The sequence below is a fragment of the Saccostrea cucullata genome, unplaced genomic scaffold, assembly GCF_032062105.1.
Source record: "Saccostrea cucullata isolate Sc308-1 unplaced genomic scaffold, CSIRO_AGI_Scuc_v1 ctg636, whole genome shotgun sequence".
Classification (NCBI taxonomy): Eukaryota; Metazoa; Mollusca; class Bivalvia; order Ostreida; family Ostreidae; genus Saccostrea; species Saccostrea cuccullata.
The window spans coordinates 102472-122836 of NW_026931726.1; positions in this window are offsets into that span (position 1 = coordinate 102472).

Below are 20365 nucleotides of genomic sequence, written 5' to 3' on the forward strand. Positions count from 1 at the left end.
GTCAACCTGCTTAAGACGCTGTTTTCCCTCTTTAACCGTATCAACTTTGAGGGACAATATCTTAGAAATAAAATCTGTATGAACATTATCATTATGACTTTCATGTTGCCCCCATACTCTGGCAATATACAGATACAGGCAAGTGAGTTAAGGCTAAATATGGATATATCTATGCAAATGAGCTTATAAAAATTCATAAATTGTATATTTTGTGTACAGAGAAAGTTCAAATTGATTTTCTTATACATACTTAGTACCCACAATTTATTAATGCAAGTGCACATTATGACGTCATATTATGACGTCATTGTTCTCTCCCATTCAAGGTAATGAATCACATCAACAAAATCACGTCGGCGCAAGGGCATATCCTATCTAATTTAAAATAAACAATGTATAATATTAAAGAGAATGTTCTTAAAATTAATAAAATTGCTGCACAAATCCTATGCACTTTCTCAATCGATAAAAATTTTAGGAAACTTACACTGGACTGTGAATTTTTACCCTGTTTAAACTTAAAACTGCACGAATAGTAACTAAACAATTGCAGTGCCGACATTTGTGCAGCAATATCTTAAATCCTTTGAATATCCTGCGTCTTTTTATACCTTGTTTCTGTTAAACAAAGTAAGGTATGCCCTTGCGCCGAAGCGATTTTGTTGATGTTTCTTATAAACTTGTGTAGTAGAGGTCGATGACGTCATAATATGACGTCATAATGTGTACTGGCCATCGCATGTCGTGGGTACCAAGAATGTATTAGAAAACAAGTCTTAACATTTTCTCTGTGGTAGGTAAAGCAGTTATGGAATTTAATTAGATATTTTGTATATAAACCTCCATATGTAGCCTCAACTCACTGCATGCAGATCGTAATTGTCCAATATTTTTGAAGATTGAAAATATTAACAAGTAACTTACAAAGGACAAAGTGGGGAAAATGAGCGATACGCCGACAATTGGAGGAAACTCTTAGGAATGTGAAATTCGTCTATTGGTGATGACAATTCCTGTTTTAATGGCACTGAAAAATTAAGAGACATTAAAAATTTAAGCCCTATTGTCATACTCGCATGCTGTGTTTTCATCCATATAACCTTTTAGTATCAGAAAATTTACCAAAATTTAATACTTCAAATAATTTCATTAAATATCTATAAAATAGAGGAAACTCTAAAAACTTAGTGACTTGCAGAAATTATTCCTTGAAGAGAAAAAAATCTATCATATTTCACATAAATATGTGCATAATGAGCCTTTTTTATTCATTTAGAACATATAGTATGTGCCTCATTTCCCCAAGAAATTTTCAAAGACAATGGACTATGACTGTAAGCAGAAATCATTGCTGTTTACTTACATTGGAAAATTTATGAAAATAATTAATTTCCTATTTTTTTTTTTTAAATAATGCTAAAAATAATTTAATCTATTAAAAATAATCTAACTGACTGTAAAATAACATTTTTCATAATCTTAATCTATGGGCAGATCACTTTAACTTCATAAAACTACCTGATATTAAAGTAGAACTCTTTAGTGTGCAGTTTTTAGAGCTTCCTTTAAGTAATCAAAATACTGACCAGCAAGAAATCAGTTAATAAGCATTTCCTTTTTTTCATTCAAATTTTTGTAGAGATCTCAGAGTTTTTTCCTGTTCAATTCAGGTTCAAGACGACAAAGTTTTATTGAAGTGTGTGTATTAGAGAACTGATGGTATGTCAATCATAGCAATACACACATAACATGGAGGGGGCAAATTGTTTCAGCCCTAGCTTTTACATAAAACTTCTTGTAGCTCACAGCTGATATACCACAGTATTTAAATAAAATTTAGAATCTTTTTTTTTCAGGCAATTGTCATATACATACTAATCATGAATGAATTACCACTTACCAAATGACCACATCCTGAATCATCATACATTTTCTATAATTTTATCTCACTGGTTTTCTTTTAAAGTCGCACAGTTTTCTTCTCTCTGAAATGATAAATTATGTCCAGGTACTATTGCATTCTAATTTAAACTAATTATGTAATAGCATTAGCAACAACTGGGATGGAAGAAAAAATAACCAGAAGTCTCTGTCAAGACTGTAGCTCTACTGGTTTGTACTTATCAAAAACTGATGCACAGAATTATGTCAGAGTTCTTGAAATCTTTCGGTCCTGTCGGCAAGACCGATAAAACAAACCAAGGACCGATCACTTTACGTTCTGTGTCAGTCCAAATGACCGGTAGATGTTGAGAAAGCAACTTGCGAAAATCCGACTAAATTTCGTACAAATTCCCTATAACCGAGTGATCATAATCTGTTAAACGCTTTTCAGCATCTTGTTACGGCTTCTTCGATGAACGCAAGTACCAAACTATGATTGATTAATTGTTTTAACAAGTTTTTGACGGCGATAAGGTATTAGCCAGGTGAGAAAAATCGAACTAGATTAAAAACTTATGAAGAAAATTGACCTCCCACGAGAATTCAACGAAATTTGTTATACGATGATCAAATTCGCATAAAGTATGCAGTGTGTATATGACGGAGGGTGCGAAATGTAATGATAATAAAATTCAAATACAGTTTTAATCTTCTTAAAATTATGTTTAATTATTTTGTTGGACTGATAAAAATCTGTCTGGACTCTGGACCGACAAACTTCCTGTGGCAGTCAGTCCAAATGACTGACAGTGGAAAAAAGATTTCAAGAACTCTGTATGTATCTTAGTATAGTCTACTTGTGTGCCAAGTTATATTGAAATCAGACTAAAATTTAAGGAGGAGTAGTGTTTGCAGACAGACGGACGGACAGCTAGACAGATGGACGGACGCATTACTATCGCATAAGCTCTTCTGGTTTCTGACAAGTAGAGCTAAAAACAAGATGCGCTTGTGAAACACAGCAACAAAGTTCGAAAATGCAATTTTTTTTAGCATATTGTTACAGGTCACTGTCAAGATCACATAATCATTGTCCTTGTTGCCATTTGAAAGCACTTCATTAGTAATAATTATTTCATTCGGAATTTAAAAAATTAAAAAAAATAAGCTACTAAGTCTCCTTACATGTATTTGTAGCTCAGTAGAAAAAAATGTTGCCTTAGATCTCTGCATATTTTGTGAGTATTTGGGTAAAGATTTTGTTTATAAACTCATTAAATAAGTTATTCTATTTTCTGTTAATTATTTCTTCTTATCTATTTGTTTGTTATTTGTTTGTTTATTTATTGTTGTGTATGTTTATTTATTGGTGTAAACAAGTTTGCATGTACTGGCAGGGGTTAGATGAACTTTTTACTGGGTTAGTTGGCGCATGCCCAAAGGGGTTAGTCGCCGCCGGGTGTCGACTAACCCCTTTGGGCATGCGCCAGTTGCGTTAGTTAAAAATCCTGTAGTAAATCCATATTCAATGTGTATTCGGTCTGTGTTGTTAATCAGTCCACGCGATGTACGTAATAAACGGTAATTAACACTGTAGAAGTGTTATTTACTGCCACGATGCGCTTAAATCCTAAGTATTTCATTCCAAGTATCCATGAATGAAGACTAGACCCGGGTCCCTACACCATGTGCACATGCCGATCTCCCGAAGAAAATAAATCACGGAGCAAGAGAACGAAAATACATACCAATGCATATTCATCACGATAACTGAAAACATATAGTCGTAAGAACGATTAAATCCAACAAATAGCCAGTGAAACGCGGCGATGTCAACACTGCCAATGCACTGCAAACAACTCCTGTTCGACGTCATTTTTCGAAGTACGACGTCACAGGTACACTGTTTTCCCGAACTTTCTCTCTGTATCAAAATGGCGTATAGGCATTGTACGTAATATAAGGTATTCTGTCACTAAGGTACATCATTTAAACATTATTTTTTTAGCTGAACGTTTTCCTTTACTTGGACAACCAAATATCACAAGAGGAAATGAAAGTGAAAAGTGTTTAGTACAAAAAACAGGCTTTAAAAATTGCAAGATCCAGGATCCGCGCACTTGTTTCACCTCAGCTAAGAGGTGCAGTTTTAGTGTGCACATCTCAAGTTTTCGATCTATTGTGACGTATCACTCGGGGAAAACTGTACAGATTGACATAAAAATGACATTAGCTATGCCAGAACATACATAGGCAAGGTATTCTACAGCTTTTTGTAAATAAAAAGATTAAATTAACATTTTAAATACTGAGTATTTTATGTTTTAAACGATGGTGTAAATTAATATTCTATGCCCAACATCTCTCGTTTTATTCACAAAACGTCCACCCCCTTTCCCAGAAAATTGTTCCGGCCTTACATCGTAATATATGTAGATCTATATTATAAAAATATAATTTTAAAAAATGTGAAAAATAATCTATATATTTTGAAATTCTTAAATTAAAAAAACACATTTTTTTCTGAGGAAGGGGGGTCGAATAATCAATAAATAATTTTTCAACGAAAGTCTTAATGTTGAATATAAGTAAATCTGTCCTCGACGGACAAGATAATAAATAATCTGTCCCTGACCAGTGTTACCCCCCACCCCCACCCCAAGCGAATTAGCGTTTAAATTTCGATGTTCTATTTTCATGCCTTGATATTTTTTTCTCCTTAGAATAGTAGAATGGTCGTCCCCTAGCTTGCACAAAAATAAAAATCACAAACAGCATTAAAGTTTCAGTAATACAATTTCTTCATTAATCTTTAAACATCAGACAAGACCTTTTAAAAGTGAAGGAGGGGGGGGGTTGTGATACAAAAAAAGTAACTTGAACGAAACAGCTTCGATTCTTCGACAAGATTTCATTCTCACTGAATTAATCCACTTCCGGCAGAACATTGGCAGGTTCGATCACAAAGTAATAATGAAAAGCATGATAGGAGTGAAAATTTTCAAAAAGGACAATACTCGGGGAAAAACAAAAAACAAAATCAGGAGTTTTTTCCACGCGGTGTTCGCGTAGATGGTCACAGGATACACATTTACTCCAGCCAGATAACTGCAGTACTGTAGGTCTCCGAATCACAAATTCCCCAAAAGATTCAGTCTCTGTGGTCAACAAAATGCTTTCTATGGTTGTTAGAACGGGGATGAATGTCGCAGCTGTTGCAGAAAAAATAGCGGGTTAGTCTTTGTACGTTTCATTGATGGAACAGCCACTGATCAAGAAATCTGTACAGGTGACATGCCTAGTGTAGTTCATGCACTGATTAACGCAATGGGTTTTCTTAACAAATATAGGAGGAAATATTCAGTGGATGTAAATATATTCGGATGATACTTTTTATTCCAAAAAATAAATACAGAAAAAAGAAGTTCACCTTTTATTATTGGACAGTCCTCCTTCCTGAAAAGAAAGTGTGACGTGTAATGCTTTGAATTATTAATCAGATAATTTAGGTCCTTTTTACTTTTTTCTTCGAAAAAGAATATCAATTTATACCGGAACGCAAAAGAAACGGAACAAGCAGTAAACTACAAATATTTGAACCTTTAACTATGATAATGAATTTCTTAAACTGATGAATACAATAAGCTTAAACTGGTGACTGCAATATGATCATCAATCTCGAGATCTGAGCGAAAGAAATATTCCTTCGCCTTTTTTTTAAGGTTTTCCAGCTAGAGCAATGGAATTTCGTATATGTGTCGTTTTCAGGAAGCCTTGGTACGACTTCCGGAAACGAAATAGGAGAATTTACCATTATGTTGCAGAATATTGTTGCATTTCTTTTTATAAACATATATACAAATCCTTAAAACCCAATATTTTTGTCATATTTTAATTTTTTAACATGTAAATTTGTGTATATGTATAACTTATATTCCATTATTGTAAAATCAAGGGATAACGTCTCTTATTTGTAAAAATTTGTCAGCTTGCGGGGGCTTCGCTCCCGTACCACCACCAGGACCGTTACAGGTTTCAGTGCTTACTAGTTGAATATATATCCGTAAACAGAATATGCATTTTAAAAAGTAAAGATCGTCCCCGAAAAAAATATATTGATAGAACGGAAACAAATGAAAAAAATATTTATTGTGCATTTTAATTTTTAAAGAACATGTGTAGTTTGGATCCCTTATAACTTATTTTTGTCCATGATATTGAAATTATCGAAAATGAGTCTATTTAATTTGTAGCAAGATAAAAGTGCGTGCAGATGTCAAGATTACTTGAAGGAGTAAGGCTTGAAATTAAAGTCTTTCGCAATTGAGGTAAGAAACGGAATTAACAAGCGCGCAATAAATATACAGTTTTTACTGTAACTCTCTCTATCAATATATCTCTCACATGATGATGCTTAGGATGAGAATTTGTACCTGAAGTGAGCGACAAGAAAATCGGCGGCGTTAATCGACGATTTTTACAACGCATGGATCTGTAACTTTCTGCTTTATCTCTCCGAAATCTTCTCAAGCAGAGAGCTACATGTACAGTTCTGCAACTACACCACATAATGTGAAAAATGTTGTTAACGGTTATCGTGGTTGCATTTGCAATTATAGCATATTTAACACAATATATTTTTAGTAGTTAAACAACTTTTCAATTTACATTCATGTAATATGATTAATTAATTTTATTGATATGATAATACCAATTAATACAACCCGGGAAATCATGACGATTTGTGTTCATATCTTATATACTCCCAGGATGGGTTGCCGATATGTTAAGACAGCGAATTCTAGTCATATTTGACCAGAAAATTACACATAGATGGATCACCCGGAGATCACACTCAGAAAGATAACGGGAAACGACTACTCATATGGACGCAAAAAGTCAAGTCGAACCGAATTGTCACAAGTTTTATTATATGCATGCTGACTACAGATCCATTGACTTCCTAAAGGGAAATGGCTTGGAAGTGATTTTGTAAGGTCTCTTCACCTGTGGTCAGCCAAACCAGTCATTCTTGATAAGACAATATTTTGTACACATGATTCCTGAAGATTCATCTGGAGCGGTACTGGGTTTTAATTATTCCTAAATTCAGGAAATATGTCCATCTTTAAAATAAACTCGCCACAAAAATTACATATTACCAAAGGTGTTTTTTTTCTTTCTTCAAAACCAAAATCTTACATCTTGGCCAGTTGTTCGTTTAAAAGAGATACATAAAAATATCTATCACCTAGATATCTAGCTGCAGAACTGTAGCTCACTGATAAAAAAAAAATACAAAATTAATACATGTAGTCTACCATAGCTGCAGATCTATAGCGTTATGGTTTTCTAGATTTGTATTTGACCATGGCATAACGCTATACAGATCCTGCAATGCAAAAAATGTGCAATTTACGGCGCAAGATTTTTTTCCGCACTGTATGGGAGAATTTCTCCTCTTTCCAACTTTGGTAAATCACCAATCTTTCACCCCATTCCAGACACATTCTTAAACCAATTTGTATATTTTTATTTTATCCTCCTCTCAACACTTTATAGTCGCCTCTACTGGCTTGATTTGAATTCTCTGGGGGATTGCAAAAATTCTAATTCAAGCGAGTTTATCGCTTGTAGTGACGACTATAAAAGGGTTGGGATGTGTATAAAATATACAGATTTATTTAAAAATGTGTCCAGCATTATGTAGGGAAGGTTAGATGATTTACAATGTTAGAAATTGGAGAAATTCATCCAAACAGTGCGCAAAAAAATCTTGCGCCATAAATTGCACATTTTTTGTAGTAGCGGATCTGTAGCGTTATGGTCAAAGACAAATACATAAAGCCATAACGCTACAGACCTGCAGCTAAGTCGACCTTACGGTTACAGTACCACCCATAGAAAAAAAAAACACTATGCATATTTATTGCGCACAAAAAGTTGCGCTCGGTTCTGGACACCCTCTCCCCCTAATTCCTTTAAGTTCGATTTTAAAATCTTTCTTAGACATCAATTAACTATAAACTAGCTTGAAGTAGATATCTGCACGAGGATCATTGGAAAGAACTATTTTTGCCACCCAAAAAGACAGTACAATCAACACTACAGGCGAAATTTTTGGTCTCAATTTCAGGCGGACAAGTAGGAGGGCTACAACTCGGTTATAAGGAATCTACCAAGGGCTCCTTTCTTTCTTTCTTTTTTTTTTTTTTTTTTTTTGTTCGCTGCAGCAAGGCTGATATAAAAGTTCTATATAAAAATTAATAGCTAAAAAGTATAGCACATGCATTTAGTTTTAACTCAGAAATCAATCATAATGATCACTGCTCAAATAAAATTACACTGATTTAAGCATGTCAAAACTCAATGTACAAAACCAAGTGACAACCATGTATTTACCTTGATTATTAAAAGTATTCTATCTGGAAAATATTTTTACCAAAAAATTACTTTGTTTTGTCGGTACTGTTTTTAAATATAATACATTTTTTCTGCGATTGTTTACGATTTTTTCCGAGCTGTCTCAACATTATTTAAAAATCGTGTTCCAAAACGATCCGTAAATATTACAAGACCATGATTCACGTGATCCGGAAATGGAGAAAATGAATCGTATATATAACTGGGGAAGCTATTGGCCTTGATGAAATACGCCTGTAAATATAATATTAATGTTCCTGTTTGGTTACTTTGAAAACAAAAAGACTTTTGGATGGTTCCTTATTTTTTTCTTTCAATACATATATTGCATAAAATATAAATCTAACAACTATGCAAAATATCAACGAAAAACCCCGACGTGACCCGGAATTGGCGACATCAATGTTTCAAACAAGTTGCTGTCCTTTAAAATAGGACTGCAATACGTGGACCATAAGCATGTGTTTCTGCTTACTTGTGACTGATTGTAGTCTCAAAGCAAAATATTGTTAAATTTTATCTCCGCCTTTAGTTTTGTCAGTTTCAAAAATCGGCTATTTTGATACATGTAACCCACAGAGGTTCTACTTGACACCTGTTATGGATTTATAAGGAATATAAAATCTATCATGGGAAAAATAGACAATAGATCTGATGGTACGCGTGTAGCGCAGCTCTGTAGTACGCAGATTTTTTTTTCGGAGCACCCCCCCCTCCCCAGCTCAAAACCGTTGCTACAGACCTCTATCAAACGGTATTTGGATTGTTGAAATACTAAAATTTTGCGAGCCTTGATGCACAAAACTAATGCCGGTGAAAGCTAGAACTAGTCGTTGAATGACGTTTTGTATTCAAGTTGTTAATTCGCATGCATCTATCTATATACTGCAAGTTCTTCCTACTTTTTTAAATACTTGTGCCACAGAATCAATGTTTAGTTTGTATATAAAAGTATATGTATAAGAGAGAAATTCGGATCCGCAATGAATAATTAAATACGATATGCGGATTTAAAACGCGATTTGCCAATGAATGGCATATTCTATTTCGAATAGGGCGCAATACCGGGTATTCTACGGGCAAGTTGCCCAAGGGGCGAACTCGCGCATGCGTAGCCTGTCGTTTGCCCATGGCATCCTGTTTAACCTCGCTTATATATTTATAGCTGCAGATCTGTAGCTCTCAGAAAAAAATATTGATAGACCGGAGAGCTACAGAGCTACCCATTGAAAAAAACTGTATATTTATTGCGCACAAAAAAGTGCGCTCGGTTCTCGATTTATTTCTCCATGTTTTTTAATGTTTTTCAAAATATTACTAACCGTGTGTTCCTAACATATTCTTTGACTCTTTCCACAACAAAACATTCCTCATAATTGTTGTTAATAGTCCTCCTGGCCCTGATATTGCACTCATCGGACATTTCGCTTATTAATACTGCCATTTTGGTTTCAATATATATATTCGGTCCAATATGCTTCGTTTAGATGTCAACTACGAGAGAACTTGATAGAGGAGAGATTAATTTTTTGAAATCTTCCATTTTTGCAATTGAGGTAAGAATTTGGAAAAATTAATCAAGAATCGAGCGCACTTTTTGTGCGCAATAAATATATAGTTTTTTCAATGGTTACCTGTCCTTAAACACTCGGAAAAGTCAATTATAAATGATTAAACTTTTTAATGATGTCTATCAGTTATAATTTTTTTTGATAATTCCATATACCTTTAAATCTATCTATACTAATATATTTATCTGTGCAGCTGCGTGAAAAATCAGGAAATCCTACAAATATCAAGTAAAATATATATATTATGAACATCATATCTAGTGTACCAAGTCAACAGCTAATATAATTAAAGTTTATTGATAGATAATTCATTAGTTCTCAATTCATTTCTTCTCAATTCATTTCTCTCCGTCCTAATTGGCCTCGATTATTGGTCAACTGTTTTAAGCTGATTGGTTGATGGACAGAGTAAATCAAACAAGACGAAATACTCGTTATAGATTTTCATTTGTGTACTACACTAGTATCTGTTCCGAAACGAAACTTTAAAGCTGGCATCTTTGACTTACAGTATTCAGGTCGCTGCTGAAATAACACGTTGTCATTGAAATAGTTTAAAGTAAATCCTACAAATTATTATTAGATTATTTTCCTGGGTTTTCCCCAAACATGATGGAAAATCTCTCAGCTTCTCTCTCTCATCGAGGGAAATACGTACGTGTGTCTGCTATAATTTTCAATTTAATTATGCTCATAATAATTTAACGAGAGTTTTTATTTCAAGAAAGTCATACTTACTCTGACACATACTGTAGACTTCTTTGATTTTAAATTTTGATTCTATTTCACCCGTCAGGGACGAAGCATCGGTTTTTACGGGGGGGGGGGGTATTCAACTTACCTGATAAAAAAAAACTTAAAAGTAAATAATTGAAACTTGGAGGGGCGTTGAACTTCTCAGGCACGTAGTATCCAGGGGGGGGGGGGGGGGGGGGGGGGGGGCCCCCCAATTTTTTCTCCCGACATTACCTTTACTATAGAAAATGTCTATTGAAAAGGTGGTTGGCCCCCTCACTTTTTACCACAGTATATACATAGCAAAAATATAGGAAAAAAAGTGAAATAATTGAAAAAACTTGGCCACTACCCCCCCCCCCCCCCCCCCCCCCACGAAATAGGATTTTCATTGGGTAAATTTCCTTTTTTTTTTTTTTTTTTTTTTTTTGCTTGTCAACTTTTTTTTTAGGTAATAAAAAAAATAGGTTGGCCCCCCCATATTACCTTTATTTGGCTGTGTATAAATACTATATTACCTTTATTTGGCTGTGGTACACCAAAACCGGGGGGGAGGGACAATCGGTCTATAAATGATAATTTTCAATAGAAAAAAGTTTTGATGAAAAACCCCTGATGCTACGTGTCTGTCCGTAGCATCTAACTACAGCAAAGCATGCACAGCTTTATAAGTTATATAACTTCTCGTTTTCGACTTCGTTTGCAAAAGATTCGGCAGTAAGAAAGACAGTATGTTGAAATAATAATGTACCGTTTTGTATACTGTTTCAGGATTTTATTTAGTTCAGAAATTGAAAAAGAACATGTAAATTTCTCATATGGCGCTGCATAACTTCAAATCATTAGGTATTTATGTACATATATATCGAAACTGATTTGTTGATTGTTCGATTGATGAAATCATTCGCTGTCGTTACATGTACGCACAGCGTTTTTAAACAAATGAATGTACCCATATTTGTTAACAGTACTTGATACAGGCCTGCATGAAGCAATTCCATTGGGAGGGGGCACATTTTTTCAGTAGTTGTGGGGACTTTCTACTACTAAAAATTTCTTTACAAAACACCAGCGTCTAGTTTCTTTGTTTTTCTATAATACTAATATAAGTATATACCCGGTACTATATATCCAAACTGAGAGTACATTCAACAAAAGGAAGAAGATATCACCAAAATTGATGGGGACACGTCCCCTCGCTGCATTTCATTTCCAAAATCTGCATAGCATTCCGACATATTTTTATTTCATTTCCGACATTTTTTTTATACTATTTCCGGAATTTACCTGTACATGTGCGGCAATTCAATGTTTTCCAAGAAATTGAAAATGGAATTTTAAAAGCATATTCATTGCAAAATATTGATAAGAAATATAAAAATCCATCTGCACATATACGTAAACATGTAGTACAAAGTCTAGGTAAAAGAGTTCAATGAGCATACTCTTTCGCCATATTTTATTAATGTGCATGCACTAAATTAAAAGTCGGGGAAATTTTATTATACAGTTGCTTCATTAGTAGATTTTAAAAACTCAGAAATTGGATTTCAGTGATTTATTATGATTTAATTCCTTTAATTTTTTCATATGTTAAGTCTTCAATTCTGCTACTAAAAGTTCTATCTAAGATTGGGCGAAAGTTCACAACACTAACAATATTGTATGTGCCTCAGAAAGAGAGAGATCCATTTATTGGATGTCGGTGATTTATTCGCAGTTCGTGATTTCTTCCTTAAAAGTTTTCATAGATTGGGCCTTCAATCCTGTTTCATTGCCGAAAAGTGCAGTGTTCTACCTGAAAATGTCCGAGATTTTAAACGCTGTCTTGATCCATTAAATTTTTCTTTCCGTAAGCGTCAATATGCCCCCCCCCCCACACACACACCACATGATTTGTTTCAAATTGATTAAAAAAATATTTCTGTCAATACGGAGGTAGGGGTTATATGCTACGCAGTATTTGTGAGAAAAAAAAAGAATTGTCTCATCCCCTCCTTTTATCAAAATATTATATGAATGATGAATAAATTTGATCTAAATCAAAAGAAAGATACAAGAAATATTTTCAACACCTTATTAGCCTTTATTATGTTCTTGCAGATCTATAGACATACTGCCTTTCACTTTATTCCGTCCCCGAGTGATAGGCCTACGTCACAATAGATCGAAAACTTGAGATGTGCACACTAAAACTGCACCTCTTAGCTGAGGTGAAACAAGTGCGCGGATCCTGGATCTTGAAATTTTTAAAGCCTGGTTTTTGTACTAAACACTTTTCACTTTCATTTCCTCTTGTGATATTTGGTTGTCCAAGTAAAGGAAAACGTTCAGCTAAAAAAATAATGTTTAAATGATGTACCTTAGTGACAGAATACCTTATATTACGTACAATGCCTATACGCCATTTTGATACAGAGAGAAAGTTCGGGAAAACAGTGTACCTGTGACGTCGTACTTCGAAAAATGACGTCGAAGCATTGGCAGTGTTGACATCGCCGCGTTTCACTGGCTATTTGTTGGATTTAATCGTTCTTACGACTATATGTTTTCAGTTATCGTGATGAATATGCATTGGTATGTATTTTCGTTCTCTTGCTCCGTGATTTATTTTCTTCGGGAGATCGGCATGTGCACATGGTGTAGGGACCCGGGTCTAGTCTTCATTCATGGATACTTGGAATGAAATACTTAGGATTTAAGCGCATCGTGACAGTAAATAACACTTCTACCGAGTTAATTACCGTTTATTACGTACATCGCGTGGACTGATTAACAATACAGACCGAATACACATTGAATATGGATTTACTACAGGATTTTTAACTAACGCAACTGGCGCATGCCCAAAGGGGTTAGTCGACACCCGGCGGCGACTAACCCCTTTGGGCATGCGCCAACTAGCCCAGTAAATAATTCATCTAACCCCTGCCAGTACATGCAACCTTGTTTACACCAAAAAATAAACAAACACAACAATAAATAAACAAACAAATAACAAACAAATAAACAGATAAGAAGAAATAATTAACAGAAAATAGAATAACTTATTTAATGAGTTTATAAACAAAATCTTTACCCAAATACTCACAAAATATGCAGAGATCTAAGGCAACATTTTTTTCTACTGAGCTACAAATACATGTAAGGAGACTTAGTAGCTTATTTTTTTTTAATTTTTTAAATTCCGAATGAAATAATTATTCCGAGTTGAAATAATACCCTGTTACACACAGATATACAGTTATGGCAAAAGTTTGAACATTATAACTTGGTATACACACAGCCACTTCGAGGTATCAAGGGTAAAATTCACAACTCAGCGGGACTGCATTTTGACTTCGAGGGATCAAGGGTTTCGAGAGATCAGGAGTTCGAGAAATCAAGAGCAAATCTGCTTAGTTATATAGTGGAAAAAATCGGGACCGGAGACTCACTTCAAGGCGATCAAGAACTTCCGAGAAATCGAAGTTCAAGCTATCAAGAGTTACCTGAATATACAGATATAAGAAGCATCTTATTATTTGCAATTTTGACCTAATGACAGCTAAATCTGTTCAGTAAGACAATACTGTGTACATGTATGTAAGTAGTTTTATTGTGCATGATTATTTACTTATTTTCTTGATCTTCTCAACTTGAAGTGTTCTGTATTTTATTACCAATTTTGTAATAAACATAATGAAACATACCCTTTTCCACATCACATCCTGTATCAGACCTTTGACCAATATCAGCCTTAGGGCCTCTGTCCCTCTGGCTGATATTGGTGTCTCGGGCTAGGATGTGATATGGAAAAGAGTATGTATTATTCGCTATACATTGTCCTACTCAGGTCAATAATTGTGAAAAAAACTGATAATTCAAGCTGATGATTCATTTGCATTTCCTGACATACTATCAATATTAATTCACTATTAGGCTTTTCTTTTTTTACATCTTCATCTCAACAGGTTAGAGTACATTACAAAAAAAAATCTTTTGAGCAGTAAACTATTTCAATAAACAATAAAACAAACCTAATCTCTTCAGAAAAGTGGACAGGCTTTCACCTACATTCACTTTTTTATATATATTTTTCCTCCATATCATCGTCATGCATATGATTAAGGTTATGCTATTCCCTTCCAATCTTTTCCAACTGTTCTGATGAGGATATCCTTCATGAATAATCGGATAAGCTGAGATTGAAGACTTTTTGTAAAAATATCGATGCTTTTATCAAAGTTTTGAACCAAAAATATTTCATTTATACCTTGCCATAAGTCGTAAGTTCCAAAAAACAAGAATTGGCTATCCGAAAATTCAGAAAACACATGTATTCAAACCGGATGTTCTACGGTCTGAATTTAACTACGAAACCATGCTCGGTGAAACTATTATCATCCGGATAATTTGAGCGGGGTTAAAAATATTTTTTTTAATTCCGAAAAGTATTCATTTATATATAGAGAGAGAACATACATATGTAGCATACATTTTAATAAACATGATAAAAGGCGAAACGTTGCCATTTCACAACATACAGCATGCACATGCACGGTGCCTTTGGGGCCTCCATAATCTAAGTTATGCTATATCATTGTCTCAAATTTTTTTTTTCTCTCTCTCTCTCTTTCTCTCTGCAATATATACACTTAACAATTGAAAACTTAGGTATCCAACTTTTCAAAATGGCGTCAGAGCAAAAGTTGCCTCCGATAGTGAAGATTTGTTGTTGCCAAATATTACAACTATTTAATACCGTAAAAAGTTAACAAAAATATACGTACACTAATCCTTCATAGTTGGCCATTGCATTTATCACAGTCTTAAAGACACTGGGTGGTAAAACCATCTTTACTTTTCACATTTACCAGCTGCTTACACCTTCTTCTTCGTCCTTCTCGATCCTCCAAAAATGGCGCCTCGGGAAATTGACCAATGAAATAAAGCGCCTACAGAGCGATGCAGGATGGGAAATATAAACTGTTGAGATCTTATATTAGAATTTAATTAAGTTTTCCCCTTTTCATGGAATAAAAAGAGGGGCTCCTAAATATTTTTGCCGATATGATGTGTAGGCCTGGTATATTTAGAAAAAAAAGCGGTTAAATACATGAGGCAAGAGCAGAAAAAAAAATTCTTGCTCGACACCTCAACTTATTTGCCTTCGGGATATGGGTTTCGGGGCTTGGTTGTTTTTAGTTGCCGTCCTTGCTGAAAGTACCCCCCCCCCTCTCCCCGCTTCTTTTAACTGTTACATGTATGATTATGAATTTATAATGTCACACTAAAAGATGTTAAATTTTTAAAAGCACATTTTTTTTATTGTGAACTTTCCACAGGAATCCTAAAAGGCATGAAAATGAGCTACAATTATAATATGATTATCAAGAACATTTTTTTTTATTTCAATAGTGATGATTGAAAAGTTCGGTGATTAATAATTCATTGCTAATAAATTGTTGTGTTTTTGTTTTTAGGGGGGGGGGGGGGTTAAATTACTAATTGAACTCCCTCCTTTTCGGGGTTTAATTAGATTTTGAGCCTGCTATCAATATTACTGGTGGACCTGCTAGACTTTTCTCTAATTGCTACATGTACATTGTACTTTAAACTCCTTGGCTTTTAGCTAAAAAAATTTCACACATCATTCTAACACGTAAAATTGTTTTAAAAATGAATCAAAATATGTTGAAAACCTTTTTCTTAGGAGAGTTATATCTCTAGGTGGAACAAAACTAACATCTTATCAAAGGCAGGAAAATATAACAGTATTTTAATTCAGTATTTTAGTCGTGATTGGTATAAGTGAAGTCATGGGAAAGATTATGTCGAAAGTCATCTATACTCGTTGATGTGCAGGGCTGTACTTATGCATACAGCTTTAGCTGCTGGTCCCGCCCTGTATTCTTTAATGTTTTTTTTTTGTTAAGAAATCTGGTAAGGTATGCTAGTAAAAATAAAATCCCGGTTAGTTTATTACTCTAACGGAAATTACTTTCCTACAGGCCTGAAGATCAAGTCTATTAGTCACGCAAGTTTTTTTTTTTAAAAGAGTAGCATGTCGGCGAATAAAAATAAAGTAGTGTACAACATAGATAAAGAAATGTTTGTTGAAGTATTGACAAACTTCATACCTTTATAGAATGAAATCAACAAAAAGTGCACAAAAATACAATCGTGACAATTATACAATGAATTAATTATACAATTAATTATTTTAATAGATTGCCTTAGCATGCACTACTTTAAAATCCATTGTTCTTAAGGAAAACAAAATCATGCAAAATATTATAGACTTTCCTTTATCTAGAGCAATGGCCTTTGGAGAAAAAAAAGTCTGAAAATTTTAAAGTTTGTTAAATATAATGTATGTGCATTTAGGACCCTACATTGTAATTTCATGCGAAAAGTGCAGGCGTTTACTACACGGGGATCTGCGTACATATTTAAACAAAAGAAGGAAAGACAAAAAAAAAAACGTTTTATGTGATGAATTATATTATAAACATTTATCTAATAAATGTCTTTGTAGTACGTTAGATTACAAATTTCACACAAAAAACCCATCAATAATATTTATTTAAATAGTTTTGATTTCACATTGATCTATTAACGTCATTCTGATTTAATATAATTATACACGACGAGAATTAAGATCTTTTCAATACCTATAGAAAATTATTTAATTTCTAAAGAGGATAGTTTTATTTTAAATCAGTAATGAAAATTGAAATAAAAATTCTAAATAGTTTGTTCTTTCATTGAACTTCTTAAATGTAGGTTATTTTATAAATATGTTCTCTTGTATAACTTTATTTATGGAATATACAATTTTTTAAATGATAAAAGAAACACGAATCATCATCTTAATTTAAAAGAATTTTCGGTCGGAGACTGTGTGTGTACATGCTCGACGACAGCCCATTGTTCCCTTTAGGTACAAAACCGTCTCAATTCACATAGAATATACAAAAAATACACAGTGACAGGTGTCTTCGCGGCACGTGTCTCCACCTGAAATGGCACGTGAGGACAGGTGTCCCTAATTACACAGACCGACCATAGTGACTTTTTCAAAAGCGTTTTTTTTTGGGGGGGGGGGGGGGGGCTTCTCAAGGAAAAAATGAAAAGCAACCCACCCACCTCCAATAATAAAAATAATAATTTAATAAATTAAAAAAAAAACAATATTCACTATTAATAGTAAAATACTAGTCTGATAATACTCAACCCCCAGCCAATTCGATGAATGATTCTTATCTGACCAGTTTATATTAATATATCAATTCATATTAAAACAAAATATTTATCACTTTCTAAACTTGTATTTAAAAACTTGAAACACTAAAAATGTAATTTTGACAAACCAACTGAAGTATTTCTTTCCTGACGGATTACCCCGGTATATAAGAAATGCCAACCTCTGGTATCTAACACAAATGCCTAGTAAGGTACCTTGATGTCTTGTGAATACATGTAATTATGTAAAAATAATTCTTCAGTGTCAGTTGCAAAATACTGGAAAAAAAATTTAATTATTTTACTGAAGAACGTCTCACCTGTCCTTAATCAGTAATCGTAATTTGACATATTTCTTTATTTACTTTTTAATCGATCTTTTTAGTAAACCTTTTCTGTAAATAATTTCATTAAATGTACCCTTCCTTAGCTCTTCCATTTTTTCAAAGGAACATTCATCATAGACAGCTTCACGAAAGTGGGATCGGAAATGATTGATTTCTACATAACTGCATGCACTTACTTTTTTCTATTCCACTTCACGCATTCTATACGAGTTTACCAAAACTTATGTGATAAATCAAATTCAAAATTGAATTAAATTAAATAAAATTCAGTAAAATAAAATTAAATTAATATTGAATTGCGTTCACGGTGCTGAAATATTAAATTAATCACACAGAAATACACATCTAGTTATTTTAACTGTTTGAAGTTAATTATTTTGATACAGCATGTAAACATTTTTGAAATATTTCTATCATTGGTAAAAATATATGGTAACATAATTAAATATTTAACTTTTTGTAAAATAAAGGGTAGGTGGGTTAGTATTGAGATTTACTTTCAAAGTGTCCCTGCCTGGGAAACATGGGGGAAACTACACATTGGTGGCTTCCATGTCGGGGATCTGTATGGAAACCACTGAGGCATGTTTACATGGTTTCCTATCTTGGGAAACTTACGGGAAACCACAGGTTGATTGTTTCCATGTCGGGAATCTACATGGAAACCACCGGGGCATGTTTCCATGGTTTCCTATCTTGGGAAACTTACAGGAAACCACAGGTTGATTGTTTCCATGTCGGAAATCTATGTGGAAACCACCGGGGTATGTTTACATGGTTTCCTATCTTGGGAAACTTACGGGAAACCACAGGTTGATTGTTTCCATGTCGGGAATCTATGTGGAAACCACCGGGGTATGTTTCCATGGTTTCCTATCTTGGGAAACCACAGGTTGATTGTTTCCATGTCGGGAATCTATGTGGAAACCACTATGTGGTTTCCATAAAATGGAAACTATATGGAAACTACTGATGTCACGATTCCCATATGTTTCCATCGGGTTTCCAAATTTGGGAAACCTGGCTTTTCATCCTGTGAAAGCCCTCGCACCAACCTTTAAAAAGTACTGACCAAAGTAAAACTTTGGCATTTTGGTGTAAAAGTGTGTCAAACTCCAAGGTCAAGAGGTCAAATTTGGTGGTACCCAAAGAAATGTCTTGTCACAAGGAATACACCTGTCTAATATAAAAGCCATGGCTCCATATAAATCAAAAGTTAAGGGCAAGATTAAAGACTGACACGACAAAAACTATATACCCCCGAAACTTCGTTTACGGGGGCATAACAATTGTTTGTTTGCCCACTTACAACCGACTGACTAAAATTACCCGACTTAAAACTTTTTTTTACATTCAAAGACACGAAATATTTTATTCCTCTTACATGTTAGCTGTCAACAAATATGTTGAAATTATCTACCATTGGATAAAGGATTTCCCACTTACCTACCGACCCAATTATTTTACCCTGAGTCGGGAGAGGGCAAGCAAACATGATAATACAAAGATGGCCTTTGAAATTGATTAATCCCTACTAAAAGTGTCAAATTGTTCATTGCTTTTAATTACATGTCTTTTCATGAGGGGATAGAGAATGTTAACCATTGAAATTTGAAAAAAAAAAATTTCGATCATGGAGAACAGCTCAAGATATATGTCAAGTATGTTAAAAAATAATAGGTATACTAACGAAACATTAAAAGACTGCGTTTGGGGGCGACACGCGTTTCTACGACCGCCAGTTTGATTCTTGGGTCCCTAAGAACGCATGATTCCCTCAAACCCAGTCAAAAAAATGTATATCAATAATGCATTCACGTCTATTATTTGAAGTTTAATGAGTTAATAAGCGACTTGGAGAACGTGATAGTTCGCATAAATTGCAAAATTGCTTTCGTGCAGGAATCCTCAAAAAGATGTCAAGTTTAGCATAAATTATACACTAAACTTATTCCTTATATGTACATTCCTGGTCCTGTTCGCATTTTTTAAAATCATGAATGATTGATTGTTTATTGTTTAACGTCCCTCTCGAGAATTTTTCACTCGTATGGAGAAGCCACCACTTTCCGGTGGAGAGCTATACTCTGCTCTCAGGGCCATCGAGCAGGGAGGGATCTTTGTCGTGCCAGCATCTACTGCGACACGCGGTTAATCGGACTCATCCGACGGACCGGT